This window comes from Cervus canadensis, chromosome 4 (genome assembly GCF_019320065.1).
Source record: "Cervus canadensis isolate Bull #8, Minnesota chromosome 4, ASM1932006v1, whole genome shotgun sequence".
In the NCBI taxonomy this organism is placed as follows: Eukaryota; Metazoa; Chordata; class Mammalia; order Artiodactyla; family Cervidae; genus Cervus; species Cervus canadensis.
The window spans coordinates 23,292,804-23,308,809 of NC_057389.1; the positions used below are offsets into that span (position 1 = coordinate 23,292,804).

The 16,006-nt window shown below is 38.2% G+C and overlaps 1 long non-coding RNA gene across 1 annotated transcript in view; it reads left to right on the forward strand.

The window, feature by feature from the left end:
* The first annotated feature begins 714 nt into the window (after window positions 1–714).
* Window positions 715–16,006, forward strand: part of LOC122439212 — a 29,642-nt gene continuing 14,350 nt past the window's right edge. The window contains exons 1-2 of the long non-coding RNA XR_006268827.1: window positions 715–822; window positions 15,396–15,482. This is a non-coding gene — a long non-coding RNA (uncharacterized LOC122439212). The remainder of the gene's footprint in view (window positions 823–15,395; window positions 15,483–16,006) is intronic.

The window sequence follows — 16,006 nt, forward strand, 5'->3', positions numbered from 1 at the left end:
TAGATTAATGTTTCTGTGAGTGTGGGTGTATGTGTTTGCCTTCATGCACCAGATATAATCCTCTCTCAAAAATCTGTAGATTCTCATGATAAGCTATCACCTCAGCCCAGACTACCCTTTCCTTATGGTAAGATGGTGTCCTTTCTGGTTAGCAAAGTAGGTCTCAAATGTTAACTTGCATTAAAGTCACCTTGAGAATTTATTAAAACACAGATGGCTGGGCCTCCACCTCCCAGTTCTTTACTCAATACATTTATGGATTGAGTTTTGTCTCCCCAAAATTTATATGTTGAAGCCCTAACCCTAGTACCTTAGAACATGACTTATATTTAGAGACAGGGCCTTTAAAAAGGCAATTAAGTTTAATGAGGGACTTCCCTGGTGGTCCAGTGGCTAAGATTCTGTGCTCCCAATGCCAGGGGCACGTATTTGATCCCTAGTCAGGGGACTAGAATGTCACAACTGAGTTTGCATGCTGCAGCTAAGACCCAGTGCTGCCAAATAAATAAATACTTTTTAAAAAAGTTTAAATGAGGTCAAAAGGGTGGGATCCTAATCCAACATGACTAATTTTCCTTATAAAAAGAGGAAGAGACTGCAGGGTTGCCCACACACAGGGGAAAGGCCACAGGAGGACACAGCAGGAAGTCGGCCATCTGCAAACCAGAGAGACAGAGAGAGAGAGACCTCAGGAGAAACCAGATCTGTGGGTACCTTGACCTTAGACTTCTAAGTCTCCAGGACTGCAAGTCGACAAATTTCTTATGTTCAAGCCACTCAGTCTATGTTGTTTTGTCATGGCGGCCCTCGCTGACTAACACAGTAAGTTTGGGCTGGGCTCAAGAATTTGCCTTTCTAACAAGTTCCCAGATGCTGCTGATGCGGCTGGTCTGAGAACCACATTTTCTGAGCTGGCAAATCTTTGGCTTGTCTCGAAAACTAAAATTAACTATTAATGTGAAGATGGTACTTCCTATTTGAGTCAAATTATGTGATGTAAGCTTTTTTCCCCTCTCTCCTCTTTATTTCTGGGGTGCTCAGTTTCTCTCCAAAATCCTAACTCTGAACTGAGAACAAAAGGGAAATGTATTAATTTAAAAAGAGAGAAGAAAAACTGAGAATGGATCCCTGATTTAGAGTGGTACAACGGTACAGCAGGGATCCAGGAGAACATCAGATTGGGAGTCTGAAAATTTGGACTGTGTCTTGATTCAGTCCCTAGAGGGACTAGGATGCACTTAAGTCTGAAGGTTCCTATGTGTATACAGATGGCATTGGATTAGATGGTCTTTAAGGTTCCACACTGTTCCAGTGTATCATAATTTATCCAACAAATGTTAATAAAATCCTGAGGAATGGTGATGAAAAGTACTCAACAATTTCAACCCTTTCCTCTTTCCCCAACCACTGAATGACCAATCATAGTAGTAAGAATCTAAAAAATATTGAGATCTCCTAAGGGGCACTTCCTCTTCCCCACTGGGCTTCCAAACTTGTTAAGAAATAAGTGAGAGAAACAGAGGGGTAAGTGTCATCCTGATTAATAGTAGAGGCCATGTTAGAAGACATGGCTTTAAGTCTTATTCACCAGTCATGACAACGCTGAGCTGGGCCAAGCCTCCCGTGTAACACTGAAGGCATGGGAGAGCACAACACACTTTTGTTCTCCAGAACTTTGGTGGCCATGCTTGCTCCTTGAAGCTCAGTGTAAAGGGTTATCCTTTCCAGATTTACTAATCAGAAGTCTTTCCCCAGAGGCAGAGCAAATGGAACATGTAGAGAGGCCAGTGAAGGTCTTTGGACCTGAAAAAACGCTCAGTAGCAAGGAGATAAGTTTTGTCTCCTACAGTTCTCACCATCCCATGAAGCTGATGAGGTTTGCAAGGTGAACCACTTAGCTAGGGTCACGCATCTAGGAAGATGCATAGTTGGGCCTGCAGCCCAGTTCTGATTGCCTCTGATTATTAGCATCCTTAACGTCTCTGCCAAAGCTTTAGTTGTAGACATGAAACCTGGTGATGTGTATGCAAATATCACACTGATACATACAGAAGCTAAGCCCAGTCTAAGAGCCTGGACATTTCAACTGTGATAGTCAACCATCACAGCAGTCATTTTCCTTGGGTATATGTTCACTTAGTTTTAAGGGAAGAAAAACATTCCCTGAACTTCCCCTCCATTCAGTCCTTGCAAGGCCTGCAGATGATTCAGGTTTAGCTGGTATATTCCTGCTATCCAAGAGCTCTAATGCTCTTTGGGTTTTCACAAACACAAGACTAGGTTATTTATTAAAACTGGGCTAAACAAGCATAGAAGCACATTATTTCTCAACATTCACATTTATTCTTCTTTCTAGTTATAGTCCTTAGAGTTTGGGAAGGAACTACTTCCCTTTAAATCTTTCCAGAACTTTTGAGTTTGGAAATTAGATGGAGAAAGAAGCTTAAGAAAGTGAAATTCTTATTTGATTCACATTCACACATACACGAAAAAATGCTAGTAACAACAGATGCCCCTCCTTACAGGAACAGATTTACCCTAAATCTGGATACAATGAACTCATTTTATTTCTTTAGAAAAGCAGATCCTTGGCCAGATTTGGTAGAATATTTCTCTCTTGGTGAGTTAACAAAATTATTTCAGCCTATAGTTTAATTATGCAAAATGATGGAAAATGAATTCTTCATCACTTTTAAGGTATTATTTATATAATATTCTCTAGTTCCAGCACAAAGTTGACATAAGAACTCCCATTCATTTAGGTATTCCTTAATTGATCTTGGCTTGGTTCTCTTAAAAAAAAAAAAGTAATGTTTTAATATTTATATCATCAAGCATTCAGAGAATTCTAGGTTTCAAGACATTCACAGATTATTACAGTATGCATTACTGTTAGGTTAATTAGCTTATTGATAATACAGTAGATGATGATAGATTTTTACTTTTTCTCTGACTATATACCTGTCATTTATGTTGCTAGACATTTTTTACAGGTATGAAATGTTGTAAGAATTAGATAAATGAGGAAAAATATATTATTAGATAGCAAAAACTTGATCTTTAATATATTCACACATCTAATTTGTTCCCATTAAGTGAACTTCAGGTATAATTTTTCAGAGAAGTTTTGCAAATAATTGGCATTATCCATTTTATTCTATGAAAAAGTGAAAGTGTTAGTCTCTCAGTAGTGTCAGACTCTGCACCCTATGGACTTTAATCTGCCTGTCTCCTCTGTCCATGGATTTATCCAGGCAAGAATACAGGAGTGGGTAGCCACTCCATTCTCCAAGGGATCTTCCCAACCCAGCGATTGAACCTCCATCTCCTATATTGCAGGCAGATTCTTTACTGTCTGAGCCACCGGGGAAGCCCCACTCAATTCTATACACTATGCTAATTTGCTTCAGCTTTAAATCATACAACTTAAAAGGGCAATAGTTTATATAAGGGTTTTAGCAAGTACTGGGTTATTGGATTATCAGTTGTACTATTTTTTATTTCTCCCCCAGTCATTGCTAATTCTTCCCTCTTGCTGGGGAAGTCAGTTTAGGTGTTCCTTTCCATCCTTCCCTTTCTCCTTCTTCTCTTCCTTCCTTCCTTTCATCTTTCCTTTTTTCTTTTCCAACACTTTAATTTTTAAAAAAATTTCTCTATCATTTTCTTACTGATGTACCAGTTTTCACATACCATTGTTAGCCTTAACAATTATATCTTAACTGAATAAAGTCAGTTTTCTATTTAAACCTGCTTGCTTGGTGTTTGAATGTACTTTTCTTGTTATTAGACGTCAACTGTCACAGAAACGGATTCATTCTGATGAAATTAGCACATTTACCCTTGCTGATTCTCTGCTTGGAATGCTCTCCTCAGAGCTCCCCATGGCGGCCTCCTTATCTTCAGGTTCCTGCTCAAACATCACCCAGTATGACCATCCCCAACTGCTATTTAAAGTAGCTCCTCTGCTTTCTGGTCACTCTCTATTCTCGTGCAAACCCAGGTTTGCCCTCAGATCCCATCTTTGTCCATTTCCCACTGGACTGTGGGACACTAGGACTGGCTATGAAAGAAGTGAAAGTGAAGTCTCTCAGTCGTGTCCGACTCTTGCGACCCCATGGACCGTAGCCCACCACGCTCCTCCGTCCATGGGTGTTTCCAGGCAAGAGTACTGGAGTGGGTTGCCTTTGCCTCCTCCAGAGGGTCTTCCCGACCCAGGGATCAAACCCGGGTCTCCCGCATTGTAGGCAGATGCTTTACCATCTCAGCCACCGGGGAAGTCCTGGGACTGGCTATGGCAGGGCTATATTTTCCAGTCTGGCCTGTCAGCGGGCTTCCTGTTGCATTTGGCCAGTGAGTGGCGCTGATGCAGAGACGGAATCCCTCCGCCCTCCTCTGTCTGGAGTGTGTCTCCATGTCTCCAAGCAGTGCCTATTTTTCTCTCTGTGGCTCCAGGTCACTCCAGGTACACTGTAGTTTCAGCTTCATCCAGATGACCCCAGTCCTTAGAATCTGGTTAGCACCACCTCCCTCCTTCATTCTTCCCGTCTAGGAGTGGTAATGACAAGTGCTCTCTTGCTAATCTCTGGAAAGTATGTCCTATTTGATGCTTCAGCTCTATCAGTAATTTATTACCTTTGTTTTAGAGTATTTCCTTGATTGTATGCTAATTTATTCTTAGTGCTTTATTTTCTTAGAAGTCCTTATCAGTGTCTGCAATTAGTCTTGTTACTCTGTGCTGTCTGTACTTCACCGCACTGTTACTGGTTTACGTTAACAGAATGTAAAAGCCAAGCGGACAGACACTTTGTCTTGTTTATCACTGTCCTCTCAGTAGCCAGCACAGTACCAGGCATATTGTTGTTGCCAGATGAATATTTACTGAATAAAATAAGTCTGGATGAATTTCTGCAGATCTCAAATACAGCTCGAGTGACGGCACACATAGCGTTCTCATACTCTGAGTTTTTCAAACACCAGACCTCACGGAAAGACCCTTATTTTTTTCCCAATCCACGGGAAATACAGGTATTTAAATTTGTTTGAGAGGAGGGTGAGAAAAAGAATTTTAATTCTATGAGATTCAGAGTTCTATGCTGGATCAAGACTTTTATAAATCCAAATGGATTATTCCTAAAACACTGTGGTGTCCCCATTCTTGACAAAATGGTCTTTCATATATGGAAGCATATATCTTTTTGAATCACAGTGCTAATAAGGTCCAATTGTTTGCTTGATTTGACAATACTGTGAATCCCTTTGGTTTGGCTGGTATTAACAAAGACATAAGGAATTTCTTACTTTGCAGACAAAATTGGCATATCACTTTTTGTTCTAAGCAATATCCTAATGAATATTAGACAGACTTTATTCTGTTGATGATCTCAATTTTAATGATTCTACTATTAAAGGTGTTTTCAGTTTGGTAAAGACAATGCTGCTTTTGGACACTTGCATAAATTTGTGTGGAATAATCAAGACATAAACATATTAAAACTAAAATTTACTGTTTGATTAGTAGTTGTAGAAAATCAAGTCTTGCCATACTATATTTATTTATTTGTTTATTTATGAATCTATCTATTCACCTATCTAGTCATCCATTAGTAAACATTTCTGCCCTATTCTCCAATTCAGAAAATAGTTCTAAATGTACTTACAGCAATACATATCCTATACAGGATAAAGAGAACAAATGAATGATTATGACAAGAAGAACAGAAGTAAATAGTGAATAGTAAGGGAAATGGAGTGCAAATGTAATATACAAAACCACACCATAAATTCTTAATAGTTCCTAGAGGTAGGTTAGTTTTGAGTTTTTAGGTTCTGAGTTTTCTAACAACCAAAACAAAGAAACAATGTGATAATTCACAAGTTCACCAGTGTCTATAGACCTAACATATGAAAAATTATTTAAGCGAATTCAAGGCTTGCATGGTATTGAAATCTGAAAGGCTTTTCCAGTGGATTCTTATAAGTGGGACACTGTAAATCCTTAAAAAGAAGAACCAACATTGGTTTGTAAAGAAATCACATGGAATATCTGAGACATGATTTCAAATATGGTGGGACGTCAGAAATGGGTAGATATGGAGCTTGTCATTGTGCCAGCACAGAGGGGCTGAGGACACATCCCAGAGAGGGAGAAAGTGTTGCTATGTACTGTCTAGTGAAGCTCTCTAATTTGATAGGTAAGGCCTCTGGTTTCAGAACAGATTAACAGCTTTCTAAAAGACTTGCAAGGTGTATGAAATTCACAATTTTGGATTCTAATCAATGTCTCTGACTCCATACTCAATGTTTTTCCAGCTAAGTGAAAAATGCAAACTGCTTTTATTTCCACAGTTCCATAAATCAGTGGTAGTTGGAGAAAGGCAGGACATAGGCATAGTCAGGCTGTGAGTCATAAAATTGATAGGAAGTGAGGAGTTTGGATGCATAGGAGTTAAAAAGCAGGAGTTTGAAAGTTAGTGTGGTAGTGGAGGAAAGAAAATGGAGGTTGAATCAAACAGAACTGGTATAAATTCTATCTCTGCCATCTACTGGATGTGTGAACTAGACAAGTTATTTATCATTTTAGACATCTCATTTTCTTATCTATGAGATAGGAATAATGATACCCACACTGGAGGATTATTTCAAAAATGCAATAATGAGTGTATCTCAACTTCAGTTCAGTTTAGTCACTCAGTCGTGTCCAACTCTTTGCAACCCCATGGACTGCAGCACACCAGGCCTCCTTGTCTATCACCAACTCCCGGAGTTTACTCAAACTCATGGTCATTGAGTTGGTGATGCCATCCAACCATCTAACCCTCTGTTGGCCCCTTCTCCTCCCTCCCTCAATCTTCCCCAGCATCAGGGTTTTGTTTTTTTTTTTTTTTCCCAAATGAATCAGTTCTTCACATCAGGTGGCCAACATATTGGAATTTCAGCTTCAGCATCAGTCCTTCCAATGAATATTCAGGACTGATTTCCTTTAGGATGGACTGGGTGGATCTCCTTGCAGTCCAAGGGACTCTTAAGAGTCTTCTTCAACACCACAGTTCAATAGCATCAATTCTTTGGTGCTCAGCTTTCTTTATAGTCCAACTCTCACATCCATACATGACCACTGGAAAAACCAAAGCCTTGACTAGATGGACCTTTGTTGGCAAAGTAATGTCTCAGCTTTTTAATATGCTGTCTAGGTTGGTCATAACTTTTCTTCCAAGGAACAAGCGTCTTTTTATTTTATGGCTGCAGTTACCATCTGCAGTGATTTTGGAGCCCCCCAAAATAAAAAGTCTGTCACTGTTTCCATTGTTTCCCCATTTATTTTCCATGAAGTGATGAGACCAGATGCCATGATCTTAGTTTTCTGAATGTTGAGTTTTAAGCCAACTTTTTCACTCCCCTCTTTCACTTTCATCAAGAGGCTCTTTAGTTCTTTGCTTTCTGCCATAAGGGCAGTGTCATCTGCATATCTGAGGTTATTGATATTTCTCCTGGCAATCTTGGCAGACAGTAAATTCCTTGTAATGTTAGTCTTTACTGTAATTTATGATTATTATCAGGCCAAAGAAATAATTAAGGAAGTAAAAAGTTCAGTGAATATATAGAATTTGAAGATCAGGACAGGCAAGAAGTAAAAGAACAGTTTGGATACCAAAAGTCAAAACCAATAAAGGACAAATCCAAATTTAAGATCAAAAAGCCACGGGGACAGAAAGCAGCAGAGCCAGGTAGTCAGGGCAACACATTCTAATAACCAGGATGGGAAAAGCTGGATTTGATGTACCATTAGGTTTGATTCAGGAATTTTCCATTTGCTTCCATCTGGCACAGGAGACTGTCCCAGCACTTAACCCATGGGGGCAGGAGTGATGTTCATTAAAGTGAAAATGAGAGCAGATCCTTACCCAATGGCACAAAGTGTGCTATTGAAAATCTCATCAAAGGAAACACCTACTTCCCAAATGCTAATTTCAGTGCTTACACATCTGAACTCAACCAGGGAAGTTTGTGGCACACAGTTCGACCCTTGGGGTACCACATGCTGTGCTAAAGTCCAACTGTTCATAAAATCTCAGGTAAAGAAAACAGTGACCAAGAAGAAAGCACAAATCAAGCACTGTGCTCTATCACTCATCATTTAAATATTAGATTGATTTTGTAGGTGCCATGAACAATATCAAGAATTTTGATTACCTTTTAAGTAGAAAAAAAATCTTCATATTATTCCCCAAATTTGTTAAAGTTTATTTAGCATTGCTATTTCTATTCTTGAGATGAAGAAAAACAGAGATATATATAGAAACAAAAAACTTTATGACTAAGTGCTATAATATCAAGTGCCAAAATTTCTAGTTTGTCAACCAGAACTTCTACAATTATACTTCCCTCACCTCTCTTCAGATTTTTTACTTCCTTTCTCATAAATGAGACATTCTAATCTAACACACTATTCTAGAATTATGCCTTGCATTCTCCACTGTTTCCGTATTTGCTCACATTTTCCATACAACCCGTGGGGATATAGTTAGTTGTTCCCTCCACTTTGGCATATTGAAACCCTAGTTATCTAAATTTCTTTTCCTCTGTGGACTTTTCTCAAGTCTCTCCAAATTAATTAATTGTACTTTCTTTACACTTCACTTTTGGTTACTGAGTAAAGGTTTGTAAGCATCCATTCCTCACTCCCTGCTTTCACTGTGCTAAGCATTTATGCAAAGTTCTAACAGTGAGAAAAAGGAAAAACAAACAAACAGGAAGAACCATTCCTGCCTTCCTCTAACTTATAGTTAGAGGCAGAGTAAGTGGCAGAGACAAATATTAAACAAATTAATATGAGACAATATAATTGCATATTATGGCAAGTGTTATGAAGGAAAACCAAATCATACCAGTGGGAGAGCCTTTCTGAAGTAACATTTAAGCTGAAAACTGAAGAATGAGTATCTTTTTACTGCAGTCATTTACATACTTGGGTTTTCCCCCTGCTAGATCTAAGTTCCTATATGCATATTCATTTTTATCTCCTCTATAAGATCCTACACAGGACCTTGCCTGTTGGCTGCCTCAACAAATGTTGCATGCATTGAATGCCCATGTAGTAGAAATCCAACTTGATAAATTCATCTTGGCTCCGAATAAATGTTTTAAGATTTCTCTTGAACCAGATACTTTGGACTGAGTACTTGGCGGTTCAGGAGGTACTGGAATGGGGGAAAGGGAAAAGGAAAGTTTGCAGCTAGCCAGGTCTTTGCCACAAGATGAAGCTGAGGAGATATACACACCACGTCTACTCATATTAATTTTCGATCCCTTCTTGGGAGGACATTCCATGGGTAATCTTCATCTTTGCAAAAGATTAGGGGATTCAGTTATGAAATTAGGGAAGATCAATTTGAAATTCAAAACATGGAGACTGTTGTTAACTAGAACACATTTAATATTTCTATTTTTTAAGTGGGAATCTCTTTAATTTATGTGGGGTTTTAGTAGTATTGCCACTGTGATAAGCATATAAATCACATGCTATCTAGCCATCGTCACCAAAATTGATTTTCCAGTTGGATACCTCTACATGTCCAGCTTCCTCTGGCAAGAGAATAAGATTGATTTCAAATTAGAGTTGGTAAGTCCTAAGGCATTGATTTTGGAGATGACTGAACAGAGAGATGTGAAGTAGTTTGGCTACAACACTAACTTTTCATTGATTTCTAGGGTGGATTCAACTGGTCTGGCTCATTTGTCTTTACTTCAACTTCAATTTGACTTTTAGGATAACACATCCAGTGCTCCTCTTCTGCGACTGATGAAAAAACCCGAACAAGCAATCTGGGGAAAGAGTGAATCTATAGTTACAGCAGGAGGCCATTTGTCACATAGGACATGTAAGATAGTGAGTTCACCTGGAGAAGAGCCCAGGCCTCTCTTGCCCAAAGCAAATCACACCTTCATGGTCCTCTAGGCAGGGCAGGCATCAGGGTATGTTTGGAAGATTAGTAATTATTATTTTTAAGTAATTTAATATGAGAATATGATAGTGTTAGAACTAAGTAAGAGAACTTTAAGAAAGAAGAATGTTACTAAAATAGATGTGGTTTCAGAGTGGCAGCATTTCTGCTATATCTAGGACTGGAAAATAAATATTTATCCATACTAGGAGACATACTTAATGATTTGTATGGACTGAATAGAAAATTAGCATTGTTTTCTCTTATTCTTTATATTAAAAAACATAACTGGGTAGTCTATTGTTGCAACACATTGTGATCTTTCTTAAGACATTTTCCAATTAATGGTATTGCTTGCTTAGGTGTGAGCTCCACAATTTAAACAGCAGTCTGTGTTCAGAGATGTATATCATGCTGTGTCACTTTATCAGAAGAGCAATCTGCCATTTTTGACAGTCAGTGACAAGTGGCTGAATCAGTGATACCTTAAAAAAGAACTCATTATCAGCCTAGTGAACAAAACATGCCTTATAAAATAGTGCAGGATTTTAATTTTCAATGTCAGTGATTTTTGTCTGCATAGGCGTGATGGATTGGGGATCAGCTAAAGCAATTTCAAATATTTCATATCAGGAGATTAGCAAATTTAGACAGTCAAGGATACCCTCCATTCTTCTTGGGATTAGGACACGTTCTTCATGGGATAAAAACACAGGTGTTCTTTTCTTAAGAGTAGTGCTACTTTGAAGAGATATTAAGAAAAAAATTAAGACGGTCTATGACCGAGAAGTCATCTTTTGAGGAACAAGGGAGCATTAGTAGCCATGAAGACATCATTTATAAATATCATCAGCAGACTTCATTTGCAAATTAAGGATGAATGAAACATGGGCTATGCTGTACAGTCTTCATTAATTCTGAAAGGTTCTTCATGGTTCTGTGTCACTGCACTCAATTTCATATCCTGTGAGAAGTCAGCAAATGGAAAAAACAAAACAAAACCAAACCAGAATGGGAAGAGGTTAGAAGAACAGCATCCTGCTAGTTGACCTAAGGACATTTTTAGACAAACAGTCCTAATCACTGACGGCCTGTGGCAGATTATTTACACATCTCTAGGGTTGGTTATTATATGAATGCCTCTAGTTATTTCAGCTATGGAAAGGTGACACTGTGATGGTGTCAGGGTGAAACCTCATTTGAGAGAATCCCACATTCCACAGTGACTAATGACTGGAAATTCAGATTTGATGAGGAAAGAGAGAGAAGTGAGCACAATGAAATAGCACTGACACCAGAATACTTGTCATTTTTCAGAAGAACATTTGAAGTTGAGCACTTACATTTAACCCCCTACAGGCATGTCTAGGTCTCTGTTATGGGATATTCCATCTGGCCATATGCTGTTTATAGGCCTCTAACATGTCCGTCAGAAAGTATTTTCACTTATAGTGAGTGGAAAAGATTTTAGAAATACTGTGAGAATTTTTATGTTAAGTTTCTGGCTTTTTATAGAAGACGCAAAAAGGAAAAAATAAATGAGGCGAATCTATTCTTTCTGTCATCTCCCACCAAAATGCCTTCTCCTAATATTGGTACATGTCAGTGTCGGCTGCTAAGCAGTGGGAGGCAGTGATTGTTTATTAGGCTTTGGCATTATAGTGGCTTGTGTTTAAAACTCAACTTTTCCACTTGTGTGGAATCCATTAAAAGTTTAATATGGAGAGTTATAAATATTATTACGGCTCAAGTGAGGAATCTAGGCAGCATTTGTTACCTTTCTGCTTATACACTTTTCAAATCTGCTTGGTTACCAAATCCTGACCAACTGATCTCATAAGTATTTTCCAGTAATCATATCCTAACCAGCAATATTGCCACAGCCTCTGCGACCGCCATGGGCCTTTATCACTGCTTGCTCAGGTTCCCGAGATAACGTCTATTTTGGACTCCTGCCTCCTGCCTTATTCCCTTATAATTCTTTCTCCAAATTACTGAAAAAATATAATTTTATAAAACTCAAATCTATTCACATCATAACATGTATTAGAAGGCTTTAGTGGTTTTAACTTCCAGCATAAACTTTAAACTCATAAAATTGTACCCAAGACTCTGCCCTTCCTCTCTGACAAGACACTTATGGATCCCCCGTGGACCAGTTAGATGGAAACATTCATTATTTTCCTCTCTTTGTTGTTGTTTAGTTGCTAAGTCATGCCCGACTCTTTTTGACCATATGGACTATAGCCCACCAGGTTCCTCTGTCCATGGGATTTTCCTTTTCCAGGGGATTTTCCTGAGCCAGGGATCGAACCCGTGTCTCCTGCATTGGCAGGCGGGAGTGGCCTGGGAGGCCCTTTCCACACCTAGAGGCCTAGAATTTACCTTCTGCTGACCTCTTCACTCGTAACCCTGCATCCTTCTCTTTACCCACACTACCCCCACAACACCCACACACGTATTTGCACACACTAACTCTTACTGGTCCTGACCCTGCCACTGAAATGGAGGTTTCTCTGGGAAACCTTCCTTTACTCACCATAATGAATTTGGTTTACCTTCCTCAAGTCTCAGTAACACAAGCCCACACATCTTTCTGAGCACCTAGACTCTATTTTTAAAATACTGTGAGTTTTTTCAGGGCTGACTTTATCATTGCAGTGTAGCACACTCAAGGCAGTGATTGCTTCTTATTTATTTTTAGATCCCTTGTAAAAGGAATCACAATACCGTGAGCAACACAATAAATAAGCTATAAAGGATTGTTGAAAGGATGAAGGTTTAAGGCTTAAGTGTTACTAATTCTAGAAGTATTTGTAGTGTGAATGAAATCAAGGACTTCCATGAAAGAAATGAGTCTCAAATTGTGGAATTTCAGGCTGAGGCCAGCTGATGAATGAGGCATGTGTGTCTGCATGTGGACATGTGCTGGGCTGTGTCACTGTGTGTGTTAAGGGTTGCAGTAGGAATGTGGGGAGCAGGGATGTAGGCAATAGGGGCACTGCGAAATGCTTTGAATAATGTCAGGTAGTTGGCTATTCTATCAGTTAGGTATATGACTAATATAACTAATATGACTATTAGTCATAGTGACTTAAACACATTAGGACTTATTTTTCTTTTGTAATTAGAAGTTTGGAGGTAGGTAGCTGCTGGTTCACTGGCTCAAAAACATCAGAACAGAAGTCTCTACGATTCTTACTCTTTTTCTTAAGGTCCCAAAGTGGGTTGGGGTTTGGGTGAAATTTTCCCCAGAGATGTACAAGTTTGCCAGCACCTTCTTTCTGCCACCACCCCCCCCACCCTTCCCTTTTTCTTCATCTACTCTGGTGAGACTTTAATTAGGGATTTTCTTGTAAGGGTGCATGTGAACTAAAACTGGAAAATTATCAGATACTAGCTCAGCTCTAGCGATCAGAACTAACCTTTATTTTTTCTTTTCCTATTTGAATAAGTGGTTCCATGGCTAAAAACAAATTTCAAGGTCATACATCAAAAGCCATGGATCAACTAAATGCCCTTCAGGGAACTGTACAAAAATTGCCATTCTTTCAGTTGAGATTCAAGCTGTTGTGTATTTTGTTAAGGTTTATTCCTTAAATTTAAATTCTTTTTTCTTGCCTCATAAATCACAAGGATATAAGTCTTATTTTAACATCTGACATTTCAGAGCATTTTTGTTATAGATGATTCTGTTGACTTTTAATGTCTACAGTTAGTGGCTCAGTCATGTCCAACTCTCTGAGACCCCATGGACTGTAGCCCTCCAGACTCCATGGAATTCTCCAGGCAAGAATACTGGTGTGGGTAACCACTTCCTTCTCCAGAGGATTTTCCTGACCCAGGGATCGAACCTGGGTGTCCTGCATCTCAGGCAGATTCTTTACCATTTGAGACACTAGGGAAGCCCTTTAATGTCTACAGCTTTACTATATGATTTTTCCTGTGCAAAATAACTCCAATCAGTTAACTGGAATTTGTTCATCATAAACCATCCTGAAATGATACTCTTATAGATATATCTTAAGGCAATTTCAAGTCTATAATATGCTCAATAAATGCTTTTAATATAGGTGAGGCAGTCTGTGACTCTGTGATTGGTCATAGTTATATTTCCAAGTGTGGGACCTCTACTTTTCACTTTAGAGACATAAATTTAAGAGATGTTTGTACATAAAAGGTTTTTGCTTCTTTGCTATATGTTCACTTTTAGGGAAGCCTTAGCTGTAAATTCAGTACTGTCCTTATACCATAAAGCCAGGAGAGAATTCTTTATATTTCTTTTGCAATATTCTGTTATTTTATTTCTTATCTTCTTTCCCTGTTTCCTTCATTTTTCTTTCCTTTTCTCTATTTTGCAGCAGATTTTTCTCAGTTCACTAAAGACTCTCCAAGAAAAATTATGGTCTTTATTTAAATAGCAAAGGGCTAGGTGTTAGACTACGGCTAGTGTTATTCAAAATTTAAAAGCCATTACCTAAAAACATTATTTCAGAAAAAAATGAAGCATTTTCTAAAAGGCTACATTTGTGGTTCCATCATGAAAGATGTGATAATGTGTTACTAAAATTCTAGTAAAAGAGAATATTCAGATTATATAACTTTTCAGTGTGTATGCAAATATGTGTAGTCTTATTGCTTGCTGTTCCAACAAATTGCAGTCATTCAAAATGAAATGTAGTAGGCTTCTTTAGAGGATTTGTGGAAATAATTTTCAAATCTGTATTTGTGAAGGATGAACTTTTCAAATCTAAATATGGGAGACAGAACTTGGAAATATTTTTGTAGACATTTGGACTGATCTTCCACAACAGGAGAGAAATAAAATTAACTTATTCAGATTGTGCTTATGTTTAAGATAAAAGGAATGAAAGTGGTTTCTGCTATTAGATCCAGCGTTAAAGTGCAACCACAAGAGGAGAAACAGTTTCAGAATGTTCTGTGAAAGTGGCAAAAATGAAATGAAAATCTAAATGTGTGATGAAAAGTGAGCTATCTCTCAAGGGCAGGATTTTCAAAAGGGACTTACCCTAAAATCTCTTCAGACGTTCAATCTGTAGGATGAACATTTAATCTTTTCTGCTCAGCTTTGAAATTATACTCATTTAAATCTGCCTTGTGCCATTTTAGAAAGATCTATACATTTGAGAAGGTATCTGAGTAATTTCTCAAATTAATGCCAAAGGCAAGAGACAAAGTCTTTGAATTTATCTTACTGGGACAAAATCAGAAGGTTTGGGGTCACAAGTTCAGAGACACAGGGAAATACATAAGCACCAACCAATTCATGTATTCTGCTTATGGACTGTTTGAGGGATAATTTAGCTTCTGCTATTATTCTATGGAACAATCAAGTAACTGCTATGTATGTATTTTTAAATGACTTAATTCAGATTCCACATATTGACTATGAAAGATTCTCTCCCTGACTTGTTTAGATGTGTGATTTTTCAGAACTCTTTCTAGCAACCTTGTGATATGCTTGGATTTTCCACAAAGTATGAAGGAGGATGGAGCGAGAATGTCCAAGGAGGAGGAGAGGTGAGAATTAAAGTAGCACACTGCCTATCAAGCAAATTATATTGACATCTATGTGGAAACTATTTGCCATTATCCTTTAAAATAGCCTAGAATTGTCTCTCAACTTAGTGCTCTATAGTTCTACTCTGTCTTGGAAATAGAAAATGCGTGTAGAAAATTATATATGTATAACTGCCTTCAAATTAACATGGGAGAGATATTTTAAAACTATTGTTTTTAAAATGGATTTTTTTTCTCCTTCCTAACGTGAAAAAAGTTCATAAATCTATAAGCTATTCAGCTAGATGTCTCTGTGATTCTTTCCTGAACTTAGGTCACCCAACTAAGCATATTGTTTGAGATCTGTTTTTAACATGGTACCTCTTAACCTCCTTTTTTTCTGGATTTTACTCACTGTATCTTTGCTGTTGTTATTGTTTAGTCACTAAGTTGTGCCAGCTCTTTTGTGACTCCATGGTCTGTAGCCCACCAGACTCTTCTGTCCATGGATTTCCTAGGCAAGAATACTGGAGTGGGTAGCCATT